Source organism: Neovison vison, chromosome 4 (genome assembly GCF_020171115.1).
Source record: "Neovison vison isolate M4711 chromosome 4, ASM_NN_V1, whole genome shotgun sequence".
NCBI lineage: Eukaryota > Metazoa > Chordata > Mammalia > Carnivora > Mustelidae > Neogale > Neogale vison.
The window spans coordinates 181,696,426-181,705,605 of NC_058094.1; the positions used below are offsets into that span (position 1 = coordinate 181,696,426).

At 41.9% G+C, this 9,180-nt stretch overlaps 1 non-coding gene across 1 annotated transcript; it reads left to right on the forward strand.

Annotated features, from left to right (window-relative positions):
- The first annotated feature begins 618 nt into the window (after positions 1 to 618).
- On the forward strand, positions 619 to 777 carry LOC122905574. Its single transcript, XR_006384361.1, has one exon. It is a non-coding gene; the product is annotated as a U1 spliceosomal RNA (small nuclear RNA).
- The last annotated feature ends 8,403 nt before the right edge of the window (positions 778 to 9,180 follow it).

Here is a 9,180-nt window from a genome sequence, read left to right on the forward strand (position 1 = left end):
AGAATGTGGAGGAATTAGACAAACAGAGAAAGGAGACTCCTAGTCTGTCCCCATGTTTGTCCAGACTGGCCCTGAGATCACTGTCAGAAGGTGAAGGAAACCACCCACATGTGTTTGGGTTGGTATCAGGAACCAGGAACACACATACACTACACTTTGTAGAGGACAGGACACAGGGTTCTGCAGATCTAGAAACTTGCAGAGCTGGCTGGGACCAGAAACTCTTCCTGAGATTCCAACTTTATCTTGAAATTTGATATCCTTTGTAAAATATGTGGAATTTCCAGGGCACTATAGCAATTATGCCCACATCATTCTTCCTCTGGTCAAACATCGTTCTTTTCAGCTTTTAATGGGGCCATGGATTTTTAATCACTAATTTAAGTTCTCTAGTACAGTGATTTTAATAAGATAAATATTTTTCTTTCATTTAACAGTAAATGGTTTGGTCCAGAGTCCTGATAAACTGATTATTAATTCTGAAAGGCTCATGTTGCCCATACTGATTAAATGTGATGGCACAAAGAAAGAATAGTATTTATATGGAATGATTTTTAAACATTCAAAGTATATATCTAATCTTTTAGCTCTGGATTTCTTTTAATAACCTTGAAATTGATACTTACCTGGCAGAGGAGATACCGTGATCATGAAGGTGTTTTTCCCAGGGCAAGGCTTATCCACTGCACTCCAGATGCGCTGACCCCTCCAATTTTCCCAAATATGGGAAACTCGACTGCATAATTTGTGGTAGTGGGGGACTGCATTCGCGCTTAAAAATAAAAAATAAAAAATAACCTTGAAATCATATGCTCAGCTTTTCCAAGATAGAAGAAAAGAACAACAAAAGGAAACTGATCTGTCAAATTACAGCTAGCCTCACTCAGAAAAGAGAAATATTTTTAGCTGCTAACTAGACACATTGCCACAGAACAAAAAGTATAGGTCAAGAGAGAGAAGAGCAAATTAAATAATAAGATGCATTTATTTGCTGGAATTTTATCACCACACTCTTTTAAAAGACTACTTATCCAACAGAAGTAGGTTTTAGATTTATTTCCTAATTACTACATTAACAGATCCCTGAACATTTTCCTGATCAGTTTTATGAATTGATTAATAAGGCAATCATAGTTTGGGATAGCTTTTATATGCCACTTGATATTGATGTCATCTATTAAAAAAAAAAAAGGCCAACTGAACACCTGATATCCAGTAAAGGCATGTTCAAAAATTGCAGTCTTAGAAAAATAATGGAATGACCATGACCTCAAGTACCTCGAGCCAAATAGCAACTGTCAACTCCTGATAGCAGTATTTGACCTCAGAGCCAGGTGACAGAAACCAACCTGAAACAGCCATTTTCTCAAATTCAGTTAAAGATAATAAACCATGTTGGGAGAAATCATCCACCCGAGTAAGGAAGCCTCTTGTAATCAATGACCTAGAAACAGGCACCATGATTTGGGTGAAAAGGATCAGTTGCTAAGGGACTCTGGGAATTTGTTGCTTTAGATTGAATGCGTGCTAGATTTTGGCAGAGTTTTTGGCTTTGATGATTGTTACTGTTTTGCTTTCTTCTGATTCATTTTTAGCTCTTCTCAAGGAGTATTTCAACATACATGAAAGTAGAGAGGACAGTATAGTAATATCCCCATCTCGACCCATCTTGGCACTCCAGAACTACCATCTCAGGCCTCTCTTGTTTCATATATACTTGGGCATCATATCATTTCACCCATGAATTTTAAGTAAATATTTAAGTGCATATTTCTAAACCATTTAAGTACACATTGCTAAAAATAAACTTTAAAAAAAGTATGAATCCCAAACCATCACCACCACTAAATAATTAGCAATAATTCTTTAATCTCATCCAGCGTCCACACAGTGTTCATTTTTCCTAGTTGTCTCCTCAGTGCTTTTTTTTAGTTTGCCCAAATCATCCAAATAAGGTCCACGTGTTCCAGTTGGCTGTCACAGCTTTCGAGTCTTTTTTCAGTCTATTGGTGCCCCTCCTCCACTTTAATTTTCCTGGCCATTCAGTTATTGAAGACATAGAGTCATTTGTCCTAGAATTTCCCACATTCTGGGTTTTGCCCTCTGTGTCCTATTATTTTCTGAGAGGTGATGGTTAGATGGAGCCCTGATTAGATTCAGGTTTGATTTTTTTTGACAAGACTACTTTATTAGAGGTGTCATGTGCTTCCATGAGAAGCGTCATGGTGCCTGGTTGTCTCTTTCTGGGATGTTGGTGGCCACTGTTGATCGATGGTCTCTGTTAATATAGGCTGTTTAGAGAAAATCATTGAACCACAACCCTGAGGAGGTTCTGTGTGAAGAAAAAAAAAAAATGATTACAAAGAATTTTACTCTGTGCTAGGCACTGTGTTCTGCCGCACACAGGCCTCACGTAATCATTCTAACGTCTCTATGAAGTGGTGCTACAGGAGAATTTGAACCTCCAGTCAGTCTTCCTCCAAAGCCCACTGTCTTAGCTACCACAGAAACAAAGCACCTTGAGAGGGCGAGGTGAAACTGTAGCCAAAAGATTTATTCTTTTACAGTAGACCAAAGTACCAAGTAACCATTTATTAACTGGCAAACGCAATCATTGAAAGGGCCTATCCTCCAGTGGGGGATGTGAGTTTGACTGTAGTCGGCGCCATCTTGGAACAGGCAGGGAAAGAGGCACAGGAGGTTCAGGATAGAATAGGCCTGCACAGAATAGGCCCAAGAATGTCACTAAAATGACTAGAATCTACGAAGTGCTCTTTCAAGCTGACTCCGCCCTCTGCACAAATCAGCTTAGAGTTATGTTACCCACTCTCCATGTGCAAGGGTTGCCAAAATTAGAGTCATTTCATTAATCTCCCATGCCAGGGAGAGGTGGCTATATATCACTCCAGGTTACACTGACAGCAAGACAATAACATTACATTTCCACAGTGCATCAATTAGCATTTCCCTCAATTCATTTGCCATCAGAGTCTCTACAAAAATACCTTACAGCTAAAATAGGTCTCTCTGTCTTTTAGACTTCAGCCAGACTCATTTCAAGATAAACATTTTATTTTTTGGTATAAAGGAAGAAAAATATGGAGACTTCACTTCAAATGGCATCTCTAAGCAAATAAAAAGATTAATATGTTTTTTTTTCAAATGCTTGTCTCATCCCCACCAGAGAATGGTGCCTTATTAGAAGCGGGAAGAGGAGGAGACGGGGTAAGAGGAAGGAAAGGAAAAGAAGAAAGGAAAGACTCAAACTTATGGTATTTAGGATGCTAGCTTTTATTAGAATATTTACGGAATTTAAATAAGTGTCAAAAACAAAACGAGGTAACCTGATACAGATGCTTTGTCATATAAATGTATCTTTAAAAACAAATGACCAAGCAAACTCAAAATTCCTTCTTCTTCACATATCTTCCTCTCTCACAACTCACTTCTAATCACTTTGTTTAGGATTCTAATTCAATATTCTGCATAATTTATAAGCTCTGAAGGGGTCGCCCCAACTTCCTTAACAGTGTTTATTAACAAGCAATAGTGTCATGGTAGAGATTTCTAGAAACTTTCCTCTGAAATAGTATTCCTTCCCAGTTCTTTTAAAAGAGAAATTTAAAGACAGTCATGTACAATAGGAAAAGAAGAATCATTTATAGTAGAGGAAGATATTATTAAAAATAATGAGATCTCAAAGAATGCATTATAAAATAAAAACCAGAGGCAGGAGAGAGTTAAGGGATTTGTGCTATCATCATTTCACTATTGCTACAACCTCCAATAAGTCCTTACATTGCCCAGATCCACATATCTGGTTCTTTCAACTCACTAGATTTTGAAGTGTTTCTGTAACAATTTATTAAATGTTAGTCCTTGCATACAGTTCCGCTGCTCTGTTATCCAGCTTTTTTGTCTTTGCTCCATGGACCATTTCATGTCACAAGACAGTGAACATAAATTTTGATAACACCAAACATCTCTTATACTGTGCTCTGAAGAAACCACTCAGGGAGTGAGTAAAGGTCTCACAAACGATGCAACAGACAGGAAAACAAAGCCGGGCTGCTTCAGACCAGGACGGGCAGAGCCCCGCTGCAGACAAAGGAGAACAGAGACTCCCGGGGCTCTGCGAGCCTCGCGCATGCGTCCTGTTAGCGAGATCAGGTGGCACGGGCTAAGGGGGTGGAAAGAGCGGGGACCCGCTACAGTCAGCAGTCCTGAGCAAAAATGCTGCTCTGCAAGTCTCTAGCTCTGTGGGTCGGGGCAAGTAGCACAATCTCTCTTAGCCTCAGTTTCCTCATCTGCAAAATGAAGAAAATCCCACCTTCCAGATCTCCACCTTGGAGATGACATGCACAGCTTCTTAGTATGTGGTAGATGCTCAATAAATGGTATTCATTATCATATACCGTTATAGCTCTGATCGTCATCCCACATGTGTAAGGGACATCACCATAGCAACATTGCTGTCCTTAGACTGATTATGTAGAAGACTAAATTGAAACAAATTTAAATAATGTCTACCCCTCTTTCAGACATTCTTTTAGAATTCGGGCTGTCTGGAAGTGATTCGTGTGAGTGGGCTGCCTGCTCACGTGCTTCCTCTTGCCTGCCTGTTCACTGCTCCCTTCCTCTGTTCAGACAAGAAGAGAAATTCCAATCTGTGGGTGTAGCAAGAATACAGTCTTGAAAAAGCTCTATGGAATGAATGGAGCCACCATTTTTCAGCAGCAAAAAGTCTATCTATAGACCTCCAAACTCAGAATCCAAAACGTCATTATTAGCCTTAACATTCCAAATTAATCAATCCATCCTAAATCCACACCTCTGAGACAGACATAAAAGCTGAATATACTTCCTACTCACTATCTGCTTCAGAATGTTGTTGAAATATTGATGAGCTTTGAATATAGTGTATTAATATAAAGATATTATAGGCCACATCTGAAAGCCAAACTTGATCCCGGAGGTAAAAGGGATCAAAGACAGATATTTACTCTACACATTTTCTTTCTGAAGCTACGTGGGAATACCAATAACATCCAGGCCAACTATTCATTTTACTGGTTTTTTCCCTCCCCATAAAAGAAGATTTCTGGGATTATGAAGACTACATACCAACTGACCTACTCTGAGAATAACAAAACAACAACAAAAAGCACCAAAGGAAATAAAAATCAACAGTTCATTCCATTGTTTTCCCAGTTCCAAACACATACACACACCACATATATGCACATCTGCACCTGGCTGAGAAGAAAAAAATTAGCCTTTTAACAAAAAAAAAGGGCATTTGCTTGGGAAAGTCTAAGTCTGTGAGAATAATGGTGAGGCATTTCTTCCTATCTTACTATTCCTTAAACATGGTCTTGCTGAATATTTCCCTTCCCCAGCTGAAATTACCACAGGAATACTACAGAAAAAGCTCTGTCCAGTCATAGGGTCTAGGCTGGATCCATCATAAAATGTATTTTCCCACCTTCCCAGGAAGACTTATGACAAAAACCTATATTTATTCTTGGGAGGTAGACAAGGGGCTAAAAGAGATGCAGACGGATCTGGTAGGCTCAGAAACATATTTGTAGTTGACATAAGATTAAATGTCAATAACTGATATTTGGGATGGGAGAGAAGTACGAACAATCCCAAGAAAGCTCAGGAAACACAAGACAGCCAGGCAAGCCTGCTTCCCTTCGAGAAGACTGGCGTTCTGCTTCTCTGCTCCTCTGCTCTGTCCCAGGGCTTCAGACAACCTCCCCCACATATGGTAGTTGGGAACGGCCAGATGGAACTAAAAGGACCACGAAGCTGATGCAACAGCTTGCCATGGGCTGTCTGGCCACAGAGGGGGCCATCAGGGGTGGTTGTCACCGCAGAGGAAATCTGACTAAGGGACCAAGGAAGAAAGGCAAGCCTCCTGCATCTAGCCGTCAGCAATTCAATCATATCAGTCAGTCAGAACTGTGAGTTCTGAACCAACTCGGCCACGTCAGCCTGTTTGGTGAAGAGCCTTTGAAGCTCTTCACAGGGTGTCCTCAGTGGCCCATCCCTATCCACATCCAAACTTATCCAGTGGCCTGGGAAGCCCTAGGACTCTCTGGCCAGGGCCGGCCTCACCTATGGCTCTGTCTAGGTGTGATTTTAAGGGTAATTAGAATCTTTTTCTTGAACCATCCTTTTTCCCAACCCCAGTGCCCCTCACCCATCATCCCAGGCTGAATGCTTCAAAGAGGCCAATCTTTGAACCGCCCTGTCCAGAAAGAAACTTTCTTTAAAATGCAAACGCATTAAGGCCAATTTTTAGAAAGCAGTTTAGCTGGTGCCGGGTCCCTGAGGAAATGGAAGGCAGAGGACAGGGAGGCAGGAAAACTGCTGGGGCAGGCTGTCTATGCGGGGGTCCCCTGGGGGTCTCTGAGCACCCCAGGAGAGCAAGGAGGCTCTGGGTGTTGAGAGAGTGGCCTCGGGTGACAAGTGACAAAATGCACTGTGAGCATGAGAATTAAGGCAGACAGGGAGGCCACATTTCTCCCCATCTCTTCATTTGGGCCCTGGCTGAAGTCCTTAAGGATCTAGAATAGGTTAGGTAAGCCTGTTATAGACATTTTTCATTCTCCCACAATGGGTCTTGTTTTCAATGATCTAAAATAAGAGATGGTCAACTAGGGTCCTCCGGTTAAATCGGGTCCACCACCTATTCTGTACCTATGAGCTATGAATGGTTTTGACATTTTGTAATGGTGGGGGATAAAGTTAAAAGAATGACATATGAAGGGGCACCTGGTGGCTCAGTGGGTTACAGCTTCTGCCTTCGGCTCAGGTCATGCTCTCAGGGTCCTGGGATGGAGCCCCGCATCAGGCTCTCTGCTCAGCGGAGAGCCTGCTTCCTCCTCTCTCTCTCTCTGCCTGCCTCTCCACCTACTTGTGATCTCTGTCTGTCAAATAAATAAATAAAATCTTTTTTACAAGTGACATATGAAGAATGAAGAAGGAATAACATATAAAAATTGCGTACAATTCAAATTTTACTCCTCATCAGTAAAGTTTTATTGGAACACAGACACACTCATTTGTTTACATATTACCTGTGACTGCTTTCCACTCTCAAAGCCTCAAATATTTATTACATCATAGGAAAGGTTTTTGGATCCCTGATCTAGAAGGTGGTTAAGAGCAGGTGCTCTGTGGCCAGTGGTCGGGGTAGATGCCCTGGCCCTTATTAACTTCTCAGGCTAGTCCCTTAATTTCCCTATCTGTAAAATGGGGACAAATTCTTGTAAACTAAGGGTAAGAAATAAATTACGTGCCCAGCCTAGGGTCTGGCGCATTGTAAGTGCCCAATAAACGGTGAGCCATTATCGTGTTTTAATGTGAAGTACTAGCACGTAATATCAGTCTTCTACACCTCCCTGTCCTCCATTCCAAGTTAGAATACATCTTGTGCTTGAATAAAATGTCCTTGAACAAGGCTCTGGAGTGTAACCCTCTTCAATATGGCCGCCACCACCAAAAGTTTTCAGGAAAAAACTTGCACAGCAGGAGTTGACAGTCATTTTGCACCAACTTCTAACCCCTTGAAATTCAACCTTTTATTTATGTCCCATGACTTCAGGTAAAGCAACTAAGTCAGCTTATAACCGTCTTAACAACAACTACAACAGAAAGTTAATTAAGGCAGAGAGGTGATCTGACTCACAAACACCTCTGACAAGGTTAGGCGGACTTAGCAACAAGAGCTGAAATGAATCACTGCTTGGAGAGCTCTCTCAGCAGGGTCAAAGCAACCAGTTGAAAGTCAGGTACCTTGGAGTAGAAGCTCTTTGCTTTAATTCAAGAATTTCCAGTTTTTTTAAATGCTCATTAGTCATCTGAGGCATGTGTGAGGGATTAAGTTAGAGAACAAACATTGGAAGGAACAAAGCTCGGAGTAGCCTGAGGGTAAAAAGGGAATGGAAGAATTCTTGAAGACGTGAAATGAGGGGTGTCAGGAGCTACTGTAGGCACTGACCTTCTAGAAACCACTGAGCACCACGACAGAGGTGGGGAAGGCAGGCCATGGCCACGATTTGCCTTGGTTCTAGCCTTTGAGCTAATATAAGAGGACAAGGGACAGCTTATAAATACTTGGGCCAGGCCGGGAATGCTAATAGCTACCGTTCTGTGAACTCTCACAATACAAGTGCGAGGCTGTCTGCTGGGTATTTCGTAGGCATTATCGTATTTAATCCGCCCTGTCCAGTCAGGTGGGCTTTCCTGGCTCCGTTTTACAGATGAGAAAACTGAGGATTCAGAAAAGCAAACAACTTTCTAAAACTTACACTGCTAGTAAACAGCAGAACTGGAATCTTTTGAATTTTTAAACGTGTGGACTTAGACATACACGCACGTGTAACTAAAAAAAAGGCGTATAGTGAAAAATAAGCAAATAAGTCTCCTTTCTTCTCTCCCTTCATAGAGGAAGCTGCTAGTGCCAGTTTCTTTGGGATTCACTCAAAAAAATTCCGTGCCATTAACAAACGTGTGCGCATGTTCATTCACTCACAAGTGAAGCAGAGTAAGTGCACTGCCCTGTAGCTTGTTTCTCCCCGCCTTCAACCCTTAGTAATATTTTTTTTCGAGAACTTTCTATGTTGGTATATGTAAAGCTGGGACTCGAACGGGACTACCCAGCCCCCAAATCTGTGCCGATGAGCACTTTGCCACATTGCCTCCGCGTACCAGTGAGGAGGGACCCAAAAGGCACGAGTGCCAACCTTAGAGTCTGGCTCGTAGAGGGAACTCCGCATTGAGCACTTGCTATTTCTAGGACACAGCAGTTAATCCAAAGAACAGCAAGACCTAGTTTTTCCCTCTCTTCATTTGGATTTAAGCTGCATATGCTTACCATCAATCATGCAAGCAGGGAGTTCCCCAGCACAGACAGAAGATGCCAGAAGGTTTCAGGGGGAGAAATCGTGGGAGGTGAAAACCATTCAGAAAGGAAGAGAGAAAGCTCAGAAGGGAAGGGAAATGGTATGAGGAAAGGGGAGGCTGGTGGCTGGGTGGCAGGTGTGGAGAGCTCATGAGGAAGGTGTAGCCTGGTCAGACGAACCTGCTTGTCAGCCGTGGTGTGATCCCATGCGGCTGGTTGTGGTATATATTGCAAGTACTTTACTATTAACAGGTGAAAGAGTCTCA